Genomic DNA, 20,552 nt, shown 5'->3' with positions numbered 1-20,552 from the left:
TTTTCTTTTCTTTATTAAATCTTCCCAATCATTATGCTTTGTTTAACCCACGCAGGTGCAGCAAAGCTTAGTGGTTCTGTCAGGGGAGGCAGTGGGGCACTCTGGTTAAAATCAGCAGCCTAAGTTTGAAAACCTGCTTCCATCACATTTCAAGTATAATCCTGTGAACTTGAATTTCCTCATCAATAAAATTGGGGTGCTAATCCTGTGCCTACCTCATAGAATTAAATAAGATGGAGATTTAAACAACTGACACATAGAAGAATACCATGAGTGATAGATGTACAAGTGTGACTTGAAGGTACTCTTGTTCTCCTCAATCAATTCTTTTCTTAATAGCCAGAAAACTGGCTGGAAACACCTAGAGAGAAGATTTAGAGACAGAAGCAGCAGCTAGAGGAGCCTTTTCAAACCCAGAGGCAGAGCATGTCACTGTCCTGTCCAGACCGCCCAGTGGCTTCCCATCGTACTGAGAGTTAAAGCAAAGTCCTGAAATCCTTTAGTGACCTGCACCCTTCCCCAACCTCTCTGATCACAAGTCCTTCCACCCCTATCCCCGCCACTCCCTCTGCCCTAGCTACATTTCTCTCTTCACTGTTCCTCGAACATGCCCAGCATCCTTCCTGTCTTGGGGCCTTTACACCTGCTATTCCCTTTGCCTGGAACACTCCTTCTTCAGTTATGCACTGGGTGGAACCCTCAGTGCATTCAGGGCTCTGCTCAAACACCTTTTCAGAAAGGCCTTCCCATTGCCTTAGTTAAACTACTCCCCTACTCTCTGCCTCCTTGCCTTTGTCATTTTCCCGTGATGCTCCTATGTGGTATTAAAATGGGCTCATTTATGTATTTATTTGTTGTTCTTCCCCTCTGGAAGATAAGCTTCCTTTGAGCAGTGTCTATTTTATTTCCTGCTGTATTCCCAGAGGTTAGAACCATGCCTGACACATTATAGGTGCTCAATAAATATTCATGAACTGAAGGGGTGAATGCCAGACAAGGTGACTTCTCATTGATCAGTATCAGCTTTGGTGTGCATCAGAATCACACGAGATGCCCATTTCTTGGCCCATTCCCAGAAGCTTTGCTATATTAGGCCAGAGATGGGGTCCAGGAATCTGCATTTTAACAAGCATCTCAGGTGATTCTAAAGCAGTCAACAGATCAGACTTCCTGAAACACTACTGAAAACAAAAAGTCTATTAATGCACACAAACTAAAAGAGACCAGAAGTGTCCAGTATTTTTAATACAGTGGGGTGCCTGGTTAGGAAGAACTTAACATTTGTTTTATCAAGGGCTGTTTGTTTAAAAGTGGTCAGGCAGTGCTTCATCTAGGAAGGACAGTAAACTGCCTTGGAATAAATCTGTGTTCTGAGGAGACTCACGCAAGTGGTCCTTCTTTGCTTCTTTTTACTTAAGTGTCTTAAAGGCCATGGACACTCATTGCCCAGGGGAGGGAGGTAATAGAAACATTTCAAGGCTTTACAAAGCTGCCCTCCCATATAGGAGTTATGCAGGGCTTCACGTTATTGGGACTCTGAGGGTCAAGAGGGTCTAAACCAAGGTCAGCTTCTGGGAAAGGACACCCTGGGTTCCAAGGGTGAACTCATGGGGAGATGAAGGGGAGTCAGGGGTTGGGTCCTAGTCTCCATTCTAAGGCCTGAGCTATTGGAAGAGGGAAGAAGGAAGCATTGACTATAAAGAGCTAGGACTTCGGGAGCTTGAGCGTCGAGAGCTTGACCCCCTCGGCCAAGTGCAGCCCTGGGGAGAGCTGACACTCTTCAGGAATCAGGTTTAATGCTGCACGGGAATCTGTACTAATTCCTGTTTGTTTTCTTTTTGTGTGGCACATTCCAGCAAATAGTTGGTTAACTTTAAAAGAGTTAGAGAGGACCTTGCCTCTCTGGAACTCCCTCCACCTCCTGGGCCTTGGTTAGAGTGGCTTAAAGTAAACATTCCCAGTTGAATTGTCCAGTTCATTTAGTGTGGTTATAAGAAACAGTCTCTCCTTGGTGCTGGCTTTCTCATCTTATGATTATTTTTGTCAGGTGATGTGACTGTTGCAGTTTACTTGTTTGTGCCCTGTAGTGCTCTAAACAAATGACGCAAATTTAAGAACTCTAACTATTAAATCATAATGTTGCCATCCTAGAATCATTATGTCTTTGAAGTCAATAGCAGCCAGGTCTGTGTGTTGGTATATATTTTTCAAAACAGCCAAGGCCATTCCCAGGCATCACCACCTTCCTTTTTCTCTTAATCTCCTGCTTGTAAACGTCTTGGCTGGGTGCTAGGGGAGTGTTAACATGAAGGGAAAGCTGGGAAATTTGATACCAGGGTCCTTCGCTCCCTTCTTCCTCCTTTCTCCCCAGACACCTAGGGTGAACACAAACACCCTACAGAAAACGGAGAGCCAGTGTTAAAAATGGAGGCCTGATACAGGGGTTCTTGTTCTTGTGAGTGTTCTTATCAAGCCCCATTGCCTTCATTTGGCCAAACGGGAAACTGGAGCTCACAGGACACCTTTGACTAACAGTAAATAACAGAGAAAACCCAGAGAAATGGGATTCACATGCAAAGTGCTCAACCAAGGCCCACTTCCCTTTGGTTTTCCAGAGCTATTATTCCTTGGGGACTTGCAAGTACTATGCATTGTATGAAACACCATGCTTAGTGCTTTTCTTGCATTAATGCATTAAGTTCCGAAACTCAATGATGTACGTGTTATTATTCCTATTTTATAGATGGGAAAACCAAGGCAGGGCCCTGAGGCTTAGCAGCTTTCCCCAGTTCACCTGGCTGATAAGTAGCAGGAATGGAATTTGAACCCAGAACTACTGTGCTCTTAACCATCACATAACACTGCCCTCATGCCACCTTTGTCAAGACAAGATAATATCATGGAAGAAACACTGGATTTGGAGTCAGAAAGCTAGGCTCAAGTGCTAGATCTGCCCCTGCCTCTGAATTTGGTCAAGTACTTTGAGCCTTTTGATTTCATCTCTGTTTTTCCTGTCTATAAAATCCCATTAGGATTCTTGAGAGGCTGACATGGTATAATATAAGGAAAAGCATTTTGCAAACTGAGATGTGCCCTGGATTATTATCATTGAAGCCCACTGTCTCATAATAGTTTTATAACAAGTTACTTTCTTTCTGCTCCAATTGTAACAAGTGCAACAGATAATGGCCTGTGTTAATCGTTCATGAACCTTGTGGTTGGATTTCATACACATCAAAGGAAAGAGTCCCAAAGGTTGGGAGTCTGGGTTCAAGCTGTGTATGTTAAAAGGTGCAGTGTTTGAGTCTGTGCAACGTACTGCTCAGACCAATGTCTGCAAATAAGGCACTGCACCTTTCCAAAGAAGAGAAATTAAAAGCCTCTCAGTGCCACTATAACTTTGTAGGACAGTAATTCTTTTCGAGCAGAGGTCACACCACAGTTTACAGTCTTTGAAGAGCATGATCATGTGTGCCAAAATGTCAGTGCAACCAGAGATATTTTTGCCATTGTAAGCATGCATGAACATAGAAAGTATAATTGGCATTTGATTTGTAATTTGTGAATTTTGCTCAGATTCTCACAACCTTCTTCATTTTATAATTTTGAGTGAATATAGGAGCAAAGATGAGCATTCTAGCATCCAGCAAAAAAATATTTCTAAGCATAAGATCTGAAATGGTGTAATTCTTAGGAGAAAACATAGGGGAAAAGCTTCGTGATCTTGGTCTTGACAATGAATATGACAGGAAAATCACAGGCAACAAAAATAAACAAGCGGGACTACATCAAACTAAAATGCTTCTGCACAGAAAGGAAACAATCAACAGAGTTAGAAGACAGCCTAAAGAATGGGAGAAAATATGAGTAAGCCATGTATCTGACAAGGGATTCATCTCCAAAATATATAAGGAACTCAAACAACTCAATAGCAAGAAAACTGAGAAGCCAATTTAAAAATTGGCTAAGGACTTGAACAGACATTCTCCAAAACACAAATGCTAATGTCTAATAGGTATATGAAAAAAGCTTATCTTCACTATAATCAGAGAAATGCAGGTCAAAACCACAATGAGAAATCACCTTACACCTATCAGGATGGCTATTATTAAAAAAAAAAAAAAAAAAAAGACAAGTGTTGGTGAGGATGTGAGGAAGTTGGAACTCTTACACATTGTTGGCAGGAATGCAAAATGATGCAGCTCCTATGGAAAACAGCATGGAAGTTTCTCAAAAATTTAAAAATACAGGCACCATAGGATCCAGCAATCTGGGTATATATCCAGAAGAATTGAAATGAGGATCTTTAAGAGATATTAGCATTCTTGTGTTCACTGCAGCACTAATCACAATAGCTAAGACAAGGAAACTGCTTAAATGTCCATTGACAGATGAATGGACTTTTTAAAATGTGATATATTTATACAATGGAATACTATTCAGCCTTTAAAACGAAGGAAATTCTGTACTGTGTGACCATATGGATAGACCTTGCGAACATTATGCTAAATGGAATAAGTCAGACACAGAAAGATAAATACTGCATGGTTCCACTTGTATGGAGTATCTGAAATAGATTCATGAAATCAAAGACTGGAATAGTGGCCACCAGGGGCGAGGGAAAGGGGGAAATGGGGAGATATTAATCAATATGTATAAAGTTTCAGTTAGCAACATGAGTAAGCTCTAGAGATCTGCTGTACTGCACTGTACCTACAATCAACAGTAATGTATGGTACACTTAAAATTTGTTAAGAAGATAGATAGCATGTTAAGTGTTCTTGAAAATTATTTTCAGGTTCAGTTTTGATTGGCAATTATCCACCATTCCTCAGATCTTTGACCTACGTGCCAGAGACCCTCCCAGAGTAAAGCCTCCAGCTCTCCTTCTTAGAGCTGGTAGCACATTCAATACCTACCTCCCTTGAGAGATTTGAAGTGTGCTAAATCAGGTCTTCATAGATACAAGAAAGCAGAATATTGAGGTCAAATAATTAAAGGTGAAAAGTCCAACCCTTTCATTCATCCGACTTGGGCAGAGAATGCTTTTAGAATTCCCCTTGACTCTTTTTGCTACATCGTTTCGTTTTGGAATGTGTGTATATTAAAATCTCTGATCAAAGTTATAAAAAGAAAAAAAGACATTCTGAATGCAAAATATAGAATATGTCTGTTTTTATGTCAGTTCCCTTGACTCTTGCTTGAACCGGTTAAGATTTGCTGTTTCAGGCCTTGTGATGTCTACCCTGAGCCCCATCAGCTGTCTTCACATTCCTAGCTTTGTCACAAGGGGTATCCATGAGAGAAGGTGGATGGATCTGCTCAACGCATCCTAGAAATGAGCATGTGAATGACCCAGTCTTATTTTTACTATAGAAAGGGCCCTTTAGAAAGCCACTCTGGCTTGCCTGTCTTAAGAAATGAAAATGAAGTTAGTTGTAATCAGTTGAGGATCACAATTTAGACATATTGATTAATCTATAGCATTATGTTATGGTATCTGGGGAGATTTTATCAGTTCAGAAGACTTTTGGCAAAACGATGGGTGAAGCAAAGCTTTCTCAACAGTAATGGAAAAGAGAGATGGCTAGTCTGTGGTATATGAATATGAAAGCTATATTAGATCAGTTTGGATGCTGTGGGAAGTAAATACCAACTCAAATGGATTTAAACAATAAGGAAATTTATTATTCCACATAACGGGATATCCAAAGGCAGGTGGGCTCCAGATGTGAGGTGTCAGGGTATGTTCTGTTTCTCACTGATTCTCCTTATCTTGCCCAACCCTGTGTCAGGTTTACCCTCACCTGAAAGCAACATGGCTACCACTTTGGGGCATCATATGCAAACACAGCAACACCCGTAAGAAGATGGTCTGTCTCTTCCTGTTCCCCTTTCTCGGGAGCAAGGAACTGTTTCCCAAAACCTCCCCTCAGCAGACTTCCTACTTTTCATAGGGCAGAATTGGGTCACATGCCTATTCCTAAACCAATCAGGGAACTCCCATGGTCGGCTTAAGCAGAACTTGCCCCTGGAGCTGAGCATGGAGCTCACCCCCTGGATGACACTGGGGAGAGACATAACTGAGCAGAATCTGGGGCTATGAGGAAGGAGGGGAAAAGGTGAAGGGATGAATCATGAGTTGACCACAGAAATCTTGGTCCTCACTGAGTCTGAGTACAACATCACCACATGCTTTATCTTATGAGGCAACATTCCTCACAGTTTATTCTGCAGTTTTCTATTGGATTTTTATGTGAAGCATCATTTTTCTCCAACCTCGTGCTGCAATCTTGTTTCTTTTTTCCTTAGCAGAGACCACAATGGAAATCCTACTATAGAAACACTTGAGTGCTATCAAAGGATCAGACCATATAAGGTGCCAGGGACCTTTTTATTTTAAATAAGAAACAAAACTATTTATACTTTTACAAGGAGTCTGCCCTATTTTAGTAAATATTTGGCAAAGCTTCTTGATTAAAGAGCAAACTGACCCTTGTTCTGCAGGGTTGTTTTGCCATAACTAAAATCGTTCATTAATATTCTGAAAATAGAAGCAGCAAGTGTGTGTTCTTTTGCACTGTGACTAAAGTAGTGCTTACTTGTGATTTGTTTTATGCTGTATTTACTTATGCATAATCGGCCAGGTGTCTTTTAAACCTCAGTTCTCATCAGACCCCTCTTCTGAGTCACCATCACCAAATGGTACACTCGGAAAATAATATCCCGTGGATGGAGCTAAGATGCATTAATCTGGCCCTGGAGACAAGATGCATTAATCTGGCCCTGGAGACTCTGGCGTGTTTGACAATACATTTCAAACTGGGTCTCAGATGTCCTGGATTTGGTAACAAGCTCCAACTGTTTTGACAAATAGTGATTCCCTAGATTATTAAACAGTACGTAATCTGAGAGAAGCTTGTTGGGCACCATATGTTTCTGATTCATTGGCAGTTAACTCATTCTGTGATGCTGGGTTTGTAGGAAACACTCCAGGCCTGATCACCTTTTCCTCTTTAAAAGCATCCTCTTGCCAGCTGAACTGGGTGTGGTACAGCTGCAAGGAGTGGTGTTAAATTCGTCTCAGAAACTTCTACAGGACAGCAGTACTGGAGTTTATCTCATGATGCCACACATAAACGGGGTTGTGACTGGCCAGCAGGCAGGTGCTGAATGTGGACCTGGGGCTTGTCATCTATCCTACTCATGGCAAAATGTGCCTCTGCCTTCAATCCCCTTCCCCCATCCTCTGACCCGGGCTGACAGTTTCTGATCCTAAATCAAAGATGCTCAGAAGAAAAGCCGTCAGTAGATATCAAACAAAGGATTTAGAAATATTTAGAATCTTAGAATGTCAGTGCTGGGAACTGCCTTTAAGATCTTCCAGTTCAAACTCATTTCTTGGATAAGTAACCTGGGGTGATGTGACATGCCCAGTGTCACACAGCTAGGTTCCTGTTTATTTCCTTGTTTCCTTACTACTTTACAGTTACTACTGGGAAATTCAAAATCCAACTTTCAGTGTGGGCAACTCAAACGAAGTCTGGAACATACTAGTTGATTCTGGTGCTCCATCACTTACCTAATTGAAAAATGAGAAAGATAAAGGCTCCCACCTCATAGATCCAATCAGAACAATGTGTGGCATGTGATGAGAGCTCAATGAAAGTTTACGTGGCCACCGTCATTCTCTCCTGACTGTTAGCGGGAGACATAGTGCTTCAGTGGAAAGAGCTCCAAATAAGTAGGAGTTAAGAAATGTCCAGTGCCAGCCATGTGACCTGAGAGAATCACTCACCTTCTCAAATCTTCAGTTTTCTCTGCCTTCCTCAGAGGAGGATTTTATGTATGCGAAAGTGTTTTGTTGCCTCGAACAGTAATGGGCATACAAATCAACTGGTGATCTTGTCAATATGCAGATTCTGTTTCTGCAAGTCAAGTGTGAGCCCAAGATTCAGCATTTCTAACAAGCTTCCAGGAGATGCAGGTAATGTAGTCCAATGACCACCCTCTGATTTGCTATATACCACAAGGGCAGTATTCTGATCACCAGGCAGACAGCAACCTCCAAACCCCTCAGACTGTCTTCTTGACTCTGGATGCAGCATCTGTAAAGCAATGTGGGTAACTGACATCCTGCTCCTAAGGATTCTGCAAAAAGGGGACCTGAAAGCAGATCTCTCTGGTACCTACTGTTAAGGTCTCATATGTTAAGTTTAGTATTTGGTCTCATAACAACCTCACATTTTGCTGAATACCATTTTGCAGATCTGGTGACTACCATGTCAGCATTCTAAAGCTCCTCCCACTAAGAGTTGGTTTTGACTTCTTGGATGTTAACTCCTTCAGGCTATAGTTGAGCCAGGCACCAGAGGTTACTGTTGACAAGTGTGATGCCAGGGAAAGAGTGGATGATAAATTTGGCTCTAGGCTGGAAGCCAAATTATGTTTAAAACTGTTTTTGGCCCCTTTACAAGTGTTGGTGTGGCCGGGGCATGAGTGAAAATAGAGGCAACAGCAAAATCTACCTTGGCAGCCAGGAACACTGTGAGCAACAGAAAAGAGACTTGAAAGTCTGTTCATGTTCTAAGAGAATTGCAGAAATGTTAAGTGGCCGCCATAGCTGAGAAGACTTGCCAGTTCTAATTAAAAGTGGGCAGGTGATTGGGTGTTTGAAACTTTACTTTGGGTACTTCTGGAGAGTCAGGAAGTTTAGAGGGTTTGCATTTGAGAGTGATTTCTTTACCCAGGAGATGAGTCCAGAGACGGCCATAAGAAGATGTCAGTTTACTGCTGGCGGCCAGGTTCTTTCTCCAGTAACAGCCTAGTGGATGGCAGAGGGTATGAAAGGAAAGCGTTGAGGCAGACAAATGACCAGCGGAAGAATAGAGGAGATGACCAGGTAACCCTTACCTTTGCTTCAAGACTCGGCTCATCTGACATCCGCCCTCCCTTGCGACTTCATCGCCCCATGCTCCCCCCATGCTGAGCAATCGGTCTCCTGAGGACAGGCACGGCCTTCCGTTCTCCTGCCCCCACCTGCATCACAGGCACAATCACAGTAAATGCTTGGTTATGTGTTTCTGGAGGGAGAACAAAGGGCAGAGAAAAAGAGGAAGGGGAAGAAGGAAAAAGGAAACCACAGAAAAAAAAAAAGACAGGGATTGAGAAACACTTTGGGAAGCCAGCCTTTCAAGGTTCCAAGAATGTTTTCCAAAACCCTTCAAACCCAGGTCCTATTCAGTGGTTCTGCTTTCCAGTTTGGCTTCATTGTTATGCCCAGTAAAATTAAATGAGGGTCTGAGTCTGACTGAAATTAGCCCTCTCCACAGCATCAGACGTGGCTGTGCGAGCTAAAACACAGCGGGGGGGGCTGATGTCTAGCTTCTAGCTTGTATTCATTCTCTTTGTGTTTAAAGTCAGGTGAGCGATGGGGCAGGCAGGGCACATGCCACAGCGGATGTCGTTCCCCTTCCTCAGAACCAAGGGGGCCTGACTCCTCAGTTGGTCACCTCTCCAGGAGAGGACGGAAGCCACAGGGCCCCGGGTTCTAGCTGACGCTGCATTCCCAAAACGTGCAACAAGGAGATTGTGTTATTTCAGCCATGCTTCGTTGGACGGCAAATATGTGAGCTGCTTTATGAGGATCGGGGACATTGCAGAGTCTTCAAATTCACAGTGAGCTGCCCCAACGTGAGAGTTAATCACTCATACCAGGCACTGTTTGCAGCTCTGGCTGTGGAAAGGGTTCCCAATCCCCAGTCACGTATAAGTCGTGAGGGTGTGCTAAGACAAGAAAAAGCTCAATTAAGGCTGCATTTCCAAAAACCCTGGGGGCTATTTTGCCCCAAACTTCTTGTTAAAGTGACAGTTATGAAACAGTGGATTAGGGAGTTTCCTCCTCAAGCACACCACTGGCAGAGAGAAGGCGTCTCTGTTCTCGTTTATAGGACCAGAAAACTAGTTTTAAATGTCATCATTCCAACAGGAATACAAGATGTGACTTTGGGTCCAAACTGGAACCTTTGGGCTGACATTTCTTCTCTTATAAAACTCAAACATTGCTTGCAACCTACTTCATGTGCTGAATTCTTGCATGAGTCTATTAGAGTGCTTCAAAGCACTTGTGAAAATAGAGACTTTACAGGTGTACTGGCTTTGTAAGATGTCAGCTGGGCCACAGTAAAACCAAGTCTCAGAGTTCCCTTTCCTCTATGGTTCTCCAAGTGAGATGTGGAAGGCGAAGTTGAGGCAGCAGCCATTTTTATGTTCAGAAGGTGGGTGTTGTAACCAAGCGCACGAAATCACCACTGAGACAAAGACTAGGCCAAATTACAGGGTTTTTATTGCCGGCGGCCACGGAGGACTCGCGTCTCTCTAACCCATGGCCCTAAAAGGAGGGTGTCAAGACCTTGTATGCCTGTTAACCACCTCCTGGGCACGGGCAGGGGCGAGGTGCTTCGGACATTCCGCGGGCCAGGGGACTTTGGACATTCCGATGATTGTTACTTAAGTGGTTCACAGAAGACAAGATAGGCATTAGTTTACACATTGTCTAGGTAGGGTGGAAATTACAGACCTTAGTTACTTACTACAAGTTGCAGGGGCCAAGATGGCATTGGTTTGGATGGCTTGCCAGTCACATTAGGGTTACAGAGAGCAGTTTCAACAGAAAGGCGAGGTATGGTCGAGGTGTGCAGTTTATGGGGCAATTACCATGTCACAGTGGGTATGGGTACCGGGTACCTCGGCGGCTCACGTATGTTGTTAAGTATCTCCTAACCTACCTTGTTGGCGTGGGATTCCAGCGCCTGCCAGTTCGCTCCTTCAGCTCCTCCGAGCCCTGGGGCGGGTATGTGTGCACCTCTGACAAAAGGTACCAGCTGCGTCCGCAACTCGTCCACATCCCAAGGCTGGAGGTGGCGAGACAGATGGCGGTGCCAGTGTTCTTCACTGCTCTCCCCTACTGCACACTCAGTTCTCCTTCCCCATGGCCTACAACAACTTCAGTCCCAACACCAGATGCAAAGACAACTGTCTGGCATAGGCATGTCCACCAGGTCCCACAATTGCTTACGGCCTAATCCACATTAAAAAAAAGATCTCTTACTCTGTGTCATGGGCGATTATTCCACTTTTCTGATTGAGCCCTGCCTTATGCAATGTATAGAGCCAGGCCATCATGAGAGACCCAGAAGGACAATGTGAATAAATGACAGCTAATCATGTCCAACCCCAATTTTCGTTATTAGTTTGTTGTCTGCTTTCTCAATGGAGGCTTTCTGGAAGAGTGCTGCTGACTGGTTGATAAACTGACTGGTTTTAGTACACTATCCTTTTCTTCCCTTTTCTCCCTGTCTCCACTGTAGGTATTCCACATAATTTTCACTGTCCTGAGATCAAAGCCAACCCACGCAAACTCCTGTACCTCAAAATATCCTTGTGTTTTCGCCCATATTCTTTCATTCACATATCTAAGCAGAAACTACTTTCCCTTTCCCATGCTCACCCCTCTCTCTGGGACATCGGCCCAACTCCTCTCCCTCATTCCTGTTTTCTTCACTTTTCTTTCTCTCTTACTTTAACCTCTTGCTTTCCACAGAATCTTTCCCTCTGCCTTCAAACATAGTCAGGTCAAGTGTTTTGTTTATTTATTTATTTGAGATGGAGTTTTGCTCTTGTAGCCCAGGCTGAAGTGCAGTGGTGCGATCTCAGCTCATGGCAACCTCTGCCTCCTAGTTTCAAGCAGTTCTCCTGCCTCATCCTCCTGAGTAGCTGGGATTACATGCTCCCACCACCACACCTCGTAATTTTTTGTATTTTTAATCTAGATGGGGTTTCACCATGTTGGGCAGACTGGTTTCAAACTCCTGACTTCAGGTGATCCACCCGCCTAGGCCTCCCAAATGCTAGGATTACAGGCATGAGCCACCATGCCCAGCCCATGTATTTTATTTTTAAGAACATCTTTCTTTGACCCTGTTACTCCTTCAAACTTCCATCATATCTCTGCCTTCCATCAAACTTCCTTGAAGGGAAACTGTTGCCTCCACCTCCCCACTGCCTGAATCCCTACCTTCTAAGCCAGAGGTTTTCAGACTTGGCTACACACGAGAACTCCCTGGAGCCAGGACCCACCTCCAGATGTTTTGATGGAGTTGCTGGAGAGTGTGTCCTAGGCCAGGGCGATCCTACCCTACCACATACTTACAAATCCAATGCTCTTGATGGGAGAAGGGGACAACTTACTAAGTCTCAAGCAAGTTAAGAAAACTGAGAGGAAAAGGTGGATGGTTTGCCTGCTTAAAAATTTTAAAGCTTCCAGGAAAATAAATTATTTTCCTGTTAAATTAATGAACACATTTTACATATTAATACCCAATGCTGGTGAGAACAAGCTTCTCATTCATTGCTAATGACTGAGTAACTAGGTATAATTCCTTGGAAAAACAATTTAGCAAACTAGGGGCATAAAAATGTACATACTGTTTAACTCATTATTTCTACTTCTCGAAATCTGTCCTAAGGAAGTAATTCAAATGTTCTCAAAATGCCGGTTACAGTGTTATTTATAATAGTGAAAAATTGGAAACAATCTAAAAAAAGCAAAAGGGGAATGATAAATGTATTTATGGTGTGTTTAGTGGTTAGAATATTAAGTTATAAATGAAAAGATAATTATGAAGACTATAACATGAAAAAATGCTTATGATAAGTGGGGAAAAAAGCAGTACATGTAATTATTGATATAATGTAGGAGGAAAGTTGGTAAAGACAAATCAAGCCTGGCTTAAACTAATTATGTGGCTTTTCAAATGTCACAATTTCACATTTTAATAACTACTAAGTATTAACATGGGAATTTGGGCAGAGAGGCTTAGACCCTTTTTTAAAAAAAAACCTCTTCCAGCCCTTTATACATTTTTAGTTTTTTCTTTTTTTAATTTCTTTTTTTTATTTTGTGTTTTTATATAGATTTTTAGTTTTAACTTTAGTTGACTTTTCCAAATACATTTGAAAACAAGATTAGCAAGCTAGTTTTGTCCTGATAGCACTGTGCTCCCCTAAGCTTGAATCTTGTAAACATGGCTCAAGATAATCACACAATTCTCTTGAATCTCATCCCTTTTTAGGGAAGCTGCTCTCATTTTTCCCAGCTGGAAGATTTGTGGAAGACATTTGAGTTTATGCTCTTGTTTCAGTTTCATCATCAACACAATATCTCCAGTGGGTTGTTTTTTCCTTGTGGCAAAAGAAAGAAATTCAGGCTCACAGTTGAATGCTAATTCTAGAAAGCAACCCTGAGGGACATTATTCTCAGCATTTCCTGAATTCCTTAGCATAATAATAGATGATCATTGTGTTTTGGGGTCCCTATTGGGACTTGGGGGTAGAAGAGAAAAATTAAATGAAGCTCTGAAATTGTCCCTGAATGATAGAAATGCATACAGTGAAACAGAACACACACAAGTGCCTGGAAATACAAAGAAGGCCGCTGAGATTTTTTAAAAATCAAGAAAGGTGGAGGAGAGACTTGTAGCACAATATAGACTGGACATCTCAGATTTCTGAAAGGCACACATATAGGCCTTTCTCCCGTGTGGATTTTGCCAGCCATGGTCACCATTTGCCACCCTCTTTCCATGGAGGACTGAGTTGAATGCAAGTCCTCTGATAACCAAAGGCTTGTTCTGAGTTCCTGCTTCATTCAGAGAAAACGAGGATGTAGAACTTCGAGAATAGGGGCCAGATGATGTCACAGTGAAATACAGCCCAGGCTCTGGTAGGGACTTCGTTCAGAGCAAGGCGAATGTTGTATCCTGTTGAGACAACATTTTATTCTCTGAGGGACAATAAAGTGACCCACCCCTGCTTTTACATGCGTGATCACACCTCCTTGCAGAGACAGGCTTGTAAAACAGCCTTTCTGGAAAGTGCATGCTTTTACTCTCTGGCTGAAAATATTTTACGAGTAGATGCTCAAAAAGCACAAGATTTATGTATTTTATTTGTAAAAGTCCTAACTTGTCTGCAAGCTTGATTCCCGCTGTACTTTTCTTGTGGAAACCTACCTTTGTGGTCAAAGGCATCGTTCATTCCCCATAGCCCAAAGTCCAATTTGAGTCCAACAATATGGAATTTTAAAAGCTCAAATTTTGTTTTCTTGAGTGATCTAGGGTTTTTCACCTGCTGTTGGTTTTTCCTCAGAAGACTCAAGGGTAGGTGTGTGAGATATGGACTAGAATGAAAGTACTCTGCAGTATTTTGAAAAGAGCAAAACTATGTAGAAACATACCTGTTTGTCATAGTACCATTTGGAAGCCTTTTGTACAAAGGACAGCAATGCATTTATGTTGCAGTTGGGAATAGCATAGATAGAATTTGAGCTCAGTTACAGTGATATATGGTGCACCACTTTCTATTTCAAATCGCAGAAGAACTGACATGAAATTCATAGTGCACTATAAATGCAGCCTCACGAGCATCCTTTCTGCATGCAGTCCCCTCCTGACAGGTGTGCTCTGGAGGCATAGAACAGTGCGATGGCCCACAGAGCAGCCGCCACCACTCCAGCCAATTAGGACAAACTGCTAATTCATACGCAAATCTGAGGCCAGTTTCAATGGTAGAGGAAGAGGTACATGGGAGATATTAGAAGGCAGGAAACATTGACTTCTCTATTCAGTGTTGACCCCTCACATTTCCTGATGTGCGGTTCTTTTGGGCCTGGTAGCCCCGCAGGGCTAGAGGTCAACATTGACACTGTGTTTACATTTGGAATACAGCGAAGGGACTGGCATCCTTTCACTGAGAAACATTAATGATGCAAGACAGTTATTGCAGGAGGAAACTAAGGCAGTGACCTCCAAAAATCTAACATGGAACGCAGTCTCAGCCAGGTTTCCAGAACCTGGGTGTTCTCTTTTCAAAGTTGAAAGTAATTTTTTAGGAGGTTAAGTGCAAACCTGGTTGTGTGGGTGGATTGCAGTAGGATCTAATTTGAGCACAATTCTGAGAATCCAGACTCTGTGAAGTCCTTTCTGGCTGTGCTAAAATCCCACTGCAGGAGTTTGGGAAGTTGCCTTATTTCTCTGTGCCCTACTAAACATGGTGGGGAAAGGGCAAACTAGGGCATCATCAAAGGCTTAAGATAATAAAAGTTTTCCTTGACCTTTTAAAGAGAGTGCATAAAAAAAAATACGTAACTAGAGGAAAGTGCCATCAGTGATATAGACTTCACTTGCAAAGTGTTGTAGCCAGTGTTTCCTTTATCTTCTCAAGATGCTTAGCCTCCACACAGCAGAGACAGAGTTTCTAAAACACCTATCAGATCCTTCTGCTTCCCTGATTAAAGTCCCTCACTGGCTGCCTGTTGCTTACACAATGCGGTTCGGATTCCTTGGCTCTGCAGCCAAGGCCCTCTATGATTTGGTGCTGCCCATCTCTCTGGTGTCAGCTCTCATCCACCTTCCATGCATCTCCTCCCCAGGGGCTCCCGAAGGCTGTACTCAAAAGGATGGCAGGGGCCCCAATGCCAGGTCACCGTGAAGATGCATCGGAAGACAGAGGAGATAAAGAGCCTCGTCAGACCATCCACCCAAGGCCACTTTCGAAACAACTCAGAAGACAGTGTTCTTGGCCACCCTGTACAAGAGTTCTACCAAGAGTCAGGCTTTCTCTACTAATCTTCCGTGGATGTTTGCTGTTTATCTCTCCTCCCACACCTTACTCTTGACTCAAGGTTTGCTGGAAGTACTCTGATGTTGCACATGATCTGTCAGCAAGGTTTACTGAGAACTCCAGTCCCAGCAACAGCAAATGACACAGACTCATCTGTACAGAGCCTGAAATACCTAGAAACAGGTAATGAGCTATGAAATGAGGCAGAGATCCAGGCTGCAGGCAGATTGCCGAGGGCTGAGTTACACAGAGGTTCTGGGTAACCATGGTTTGGAGGTCGCTCCAGTTCTGCTTCCCTGTCCTTGGACCCCTGCAGCCACCACATTTTCTAGTTTTTGCTTTCTGAACCAGGGGCCATTTTGCTCATCTTACCTCAGGGCGCCTATTGAATTCATCTTGCTGGTTCTGCCCTTTTAAGTATTAGGTTCACCATGAACACAACTCAGCTGTCCCGGTGCCCTTGACCTCCAACTGCCCATGACTTCTACTTGCCCTGGATAGGGGTAAAGGCATCTTATCAGATCAACCAAAGAGCAGCCACGTCTGCCTTCCCCTCAGATCAGGTGGACAAGTAAATCAAGAAACCATGTGATTACAGCAGTCTTAACCTGAGCAGGCACCAGGCAGCCTTTTACTCTTACTGCTGCTCTGATCGGGGGAGGGACTTGGGGCACGGAGTCTTGCCCCGTCACCCGGCTGGAGTGCAGTGGTGCGGCCTCAGCTCACTACAACCTCTTCCTCCCAGTTCAAGCAATTCTCCTGCCTCAGCTTCCCGAGTAGCTGGGACTACAGGCATCCGCCTCCACGCCTAGCTAATATTTTTTGTATTTTTAGTAGAGGTGGGTTTCACCATGTTGGCTGGACTGGTCTCAAACTCCTGACCTCAAGTGAGCTGCCTGCCTCGGCCTTCCAAAGTGCTGGGATTGTAGGTGTAAGCCACCGTGCCGGGCCTTGTTGCTGCTTTTCCTCTGCTCCCTCATCCTCTCATGAAGGTGTTTTCATCCCCATTTTTCATATGTGGAAGCTGACACTTTGAGAGGCTCAGTAACTTGCCCAAGGTCATAGCTTGAAGGGGGTTGGAATCCCAGTCCAACCAGGTCTGATTTCAGAAACTGCTCTCTTCTGTTATGCTAATCATTATATTGTGCTTACTTTAGGTTAGATACTCTTCTAAGCACTTTACAGATGCTCTGTAACCTACAATGGGGTGTCCCAATAAACCTGTAGTAAGTCAAAAATGCATGTCCACCTGACCTACTGAACATCACAGCTTAGCCTAGCCTACCGTAAACATGCTCAGAACACTTACATTAACCTACAGTTGGGCACAATTATCAAACACAAAGCCTCTTTTATAATCATTAAAATAAAAATATTATAATAAAAATCAAAAATCAAAATTTAGAATTTAAAGTTCAGTTTCTACTGAATGTGTGTCACTTTTGCACCATCACGAAGCCAAAAAAGTCAGGGACCGCCAGTATTTATAACTCACTTAAACCTCACAACATCTGTGGGAGAGAGGAACAATTATCTCCATCTTCCAGAGGAAAATCTAAGGCCCAGAGAGTTTAAGCAACTTGCTTAATGTTACACAGCTGGTAAGGGGCTGGGACAGGATCGGCCTGGCAGCCTAGATACAGAGGCTGTGCTCCTCCCTCCTATGAGGCACAAAATCCCCATGCTCCAGCCTCCTGAGGTGTCAGCACAAGCAGTACTTCTGGGCTGGCACAGCACGAAGGCACAGCAGGAAGAACGTAAAGTGCATACATGTCCTTGAACTCAAGGAGCTTACGAAGTCCAGCTGACACGTCGGGAGTTGGGGTGGCAGTTGTGGGGGCAAGAGGCCTTTCCAAAGTCATGCTGAGGGTCGTGTCCACCCTGCACCTCCAGTTTACTTCTAAAAACTTCATAACAGAGTTCCTTTTTGGAAATCTTTACAATGTACGGACCTCTATGCTGTCAGGGCAAGCTGAGAAATGGCAAAACCCTGTCTTTGGCTTTATCTCCTTAGATAGAGGAGAAATCCACAGTTATATGAGATCGAAGGAGAGCCAAGCTTTGACACTGTCCAGCTCTGCTGTAGAGAAAGGCAGCGGCCAGAGCAGAGGCCGACCGTGAAGCTTGACTGAGGCGGCTCAGCAGCAAACAAGACAGCCAGGTGCTCCCAGCAATCCTTGATCTCCCCCAGGCGGCTCGAAGGCTTTGCCTAGGCATTTGTCAGTCTCTTCAGTCACTCTGGGTAAAGGGGCAGGGCCAAGGTCTGGAAGCTCCTTGGACCATGGACACCAGTTTCTGCATCTCTGGGAAAAAGAAAAGCATCTTAAAAAATCACCAAATGAGGCAGGAGCAAGTGATTTCCCTAGGAAAAAAATCTGGTTTTCTGTTCTCTCTGACACCCCCTGGCTCACAGTGCAAGTTCAGCTAAGAATCTGAATTTTGGTGCCAGACAGACTAAGTGGGAATCTAGCTAGGAGGCCAGGGGTGTGCCCATGGTTACCTTGTCTGTAAAATGGGGCTAACAGCAGTTCCTATCTCAGAGTAATGTGTAATCTAAAATACAGGTCTGGTACATAAAATTCTAAAACCCAAGTCAACTGTTAACATTTCTCAGAATCCCTCTGCCCCTTCTCTAAGTTCTGGGCTTGTACAGTATTTGAGAGAGAAAGAGAGAGAGAGAGAGAGAGAGAGAGAGAGAGAGATCTGTTATGACACTGGTCTTACTGAATTGTAATTACATCTCTCTGTCTCTTCCACTAGATCATGACTTTCTTCTGAGGGCTGGACCTTACCCATGTGTACCCAGCAGGGTGTCAGAGGCACTGCCAGTATTGGCTAAAGTAATCGATTAAACAGAATCCTATCCCTGTCCTGCCTTAAGGACCCCACAAGCCTCACCATACTACCATCCCACAGGTTATAACTGAAGGCCTGGACAGATGTGTCTGCTGTTCTAGGTAATGGGGTTTCCTCTGAAGATCCTCTTTGTTACCACGTGGGCCTTTATCCAGCAGTGGGACACAAGTAAGGGAACAGATAGGGACTTAAACCCTGAGCCAAGTTTCTAGACTGGGCCAGTAGATGTGTGGATTCTTACTTCCTTTGCCTTTTGACTGTTCAGCCTTCCTAAGTTCTTCATATGGCAATAGCTGTCTAAATTAGTCCCTTACATTTTCCCCTCTCCTCTAATCTCTTCTGAACATGAATGCTTCTCAAAGTTTAACATGCATGCAAATCACTTGGGGATCTTGTTCAAATGCAGAGTCTGATTGGGCTGGACTGGGATGAGGCCAAGGTGCTGCATTTTTACCAAGCCCCTGGGAGATGCAGGTGCTGTCAGTCCTCATTCAACAGCTTGAGTAGCAAGGCCGGACACCACAGCCAGGGTAATCTCCTAACACAGAACTGCGATCATGTCACTTCAGTGGATCTGAACAGACCTTTCACCAAAAGAGATATAAATATAGCAAATGAACACATGAAAACATGCTCAACATCATTAGTCATTAAGGAAATGCAAGTTAAGACCACAGTGAGATTCCACCACACACAGAATAGTTAAAATTATAAATATACGGGGTTCAGTTAACCACCAGGACAAAGCAAATATCACACATACACACACAAAGTCACATGAATTTTTTGGTTTCACAGAGCATGTTAAAAAAGTTATGTTTACAGCCTGTACAGTGGTTCACACCTGTAATCCCAGCATTTTGGTAGGCCAAGGCAGGCGGATCATGAGGTGAGACCATCCTGGCTAACACGGTGAAACCCTGTCTCTACTAAAAATAAAAAAAAAAATTTAGCCAGGCATGGTGGCACGTGCCTTTAGTCCCAGCTACTCAGGAGGCTGAGGCAGGAGAATCACTTGAACCCAGGAAGGAGGTGGAGGTTGCAGTAAGCCAAGATTGTGCCACTGCATTCTAGCCTGGGAGACGGAGTGAGACTGTATCTCAAAAAAAAAAAAAAAAAAGTTCTGTTTACTATGTACTGTAGTCTACTAAGTGTATGATAGCATTACATCTTTTAAAAAGTACGTATCTTAATTTAAAAATACTTTATTGCTGAAAAATGCTAACAATCACCCAAGGCTTCAGCGAGTTACCATCTTCTTACTGGTGAAGTGTCTCGCCTCAGTGTTGATGGCTGCTGACTCATCAGGGGAGTGGTTGTGGCAATTTCTTAAAGATAACAATGAAGTTTCCCACATTGATTGACTCTTCCTTTCATGAACAGCTTCTCTGTAGCCTTAGATGTTGTTTGATAGCATTTTATGCACAATAGTACTTCTTTCAAAATTGGGAGTTGATCCTCTCAAACCCTGCCACTATTTTATCAACTAAGTTGATAAAATATTCTAAATTGTTTGTTGCCATTTTAACAGTGTTCATGGCATCTTCATCAGGAATAGTCTCCATCTCAATAAATCACTTTTTTTGCTCATCCCTAAGCAGCAACTTCTCATCTGTTCAACTTTGATCATGAGATTGCAGGAATTTGGTCACACCTTCAGGCTCTGCTTCTAACTCGAGTTCTTTTGGTATCACTACCACATGTGCAGTGACTTCCTCCACTGACTTCTCAAACCCCTCAAAGTCATCCATCAGGGTTGGAATTAACTTCTTTCAGACTCCTATTGATGTTAATATTTTGACCTCCTCTGATGCATCACAAATGTTCTTAATGTCATCTAGAATGGTGAATCCTTTCCAGAAGATTTTTATGTACTTCCAGATCCCTCAGAGGGATCACTACTTGTGGCAGCCTTATGAAATGTATTTCTTGAATAATAGGACTTGAAAGTAAAAATTGCTTCTGATTCATGGGCTGCAGAATGGATACTGCATTAGCAGGTATGAAAACAACAT

The 20,552-nt window shown here is 43.4% G+C and overlaps 1 long non-coding RNA gene across 1 annotated transcript in view; it reads left to right on the top strand.

Moving 5' to 3' along the window:
- The window catches only part of LOC141580432 (uncharacterized), a 58,733-nt gene extending 41,729 nt beyond the window's left edge, over positions 1–17,004 (top strand). The window contains exon 3 of the long non-coding RNA XR_012512629.1: positions 15,491–17,004. This is a non-coding gene — a long non-coding RNA (uncharacterized LOC141580432). The remainder of the gene's footprint in view (positions 1–15,490) is intronic.
- Positions 17,005–20,552: the final 3,548 nt, after the last annotated feature.

Source organism: Saimiri boliviensis, chromosome 11, assembly GCF_048565385.1.
Source record: "Saimiri boliviensis isolate mSaiBol1 chromosome 11, mSaiBol1.pri, whole genome shotgun sequence".
NCBI lineage: Eukaryota > Metazoa > Chordata > Mammalia > Primates > Cebidae > Saimiri > Saimiri boliviensis.
The sequence above is the reverse complement of the archived record's forward strand: the minus strand, read 5'-3'. Positions and strand labels throughout refer to the sequence as shown.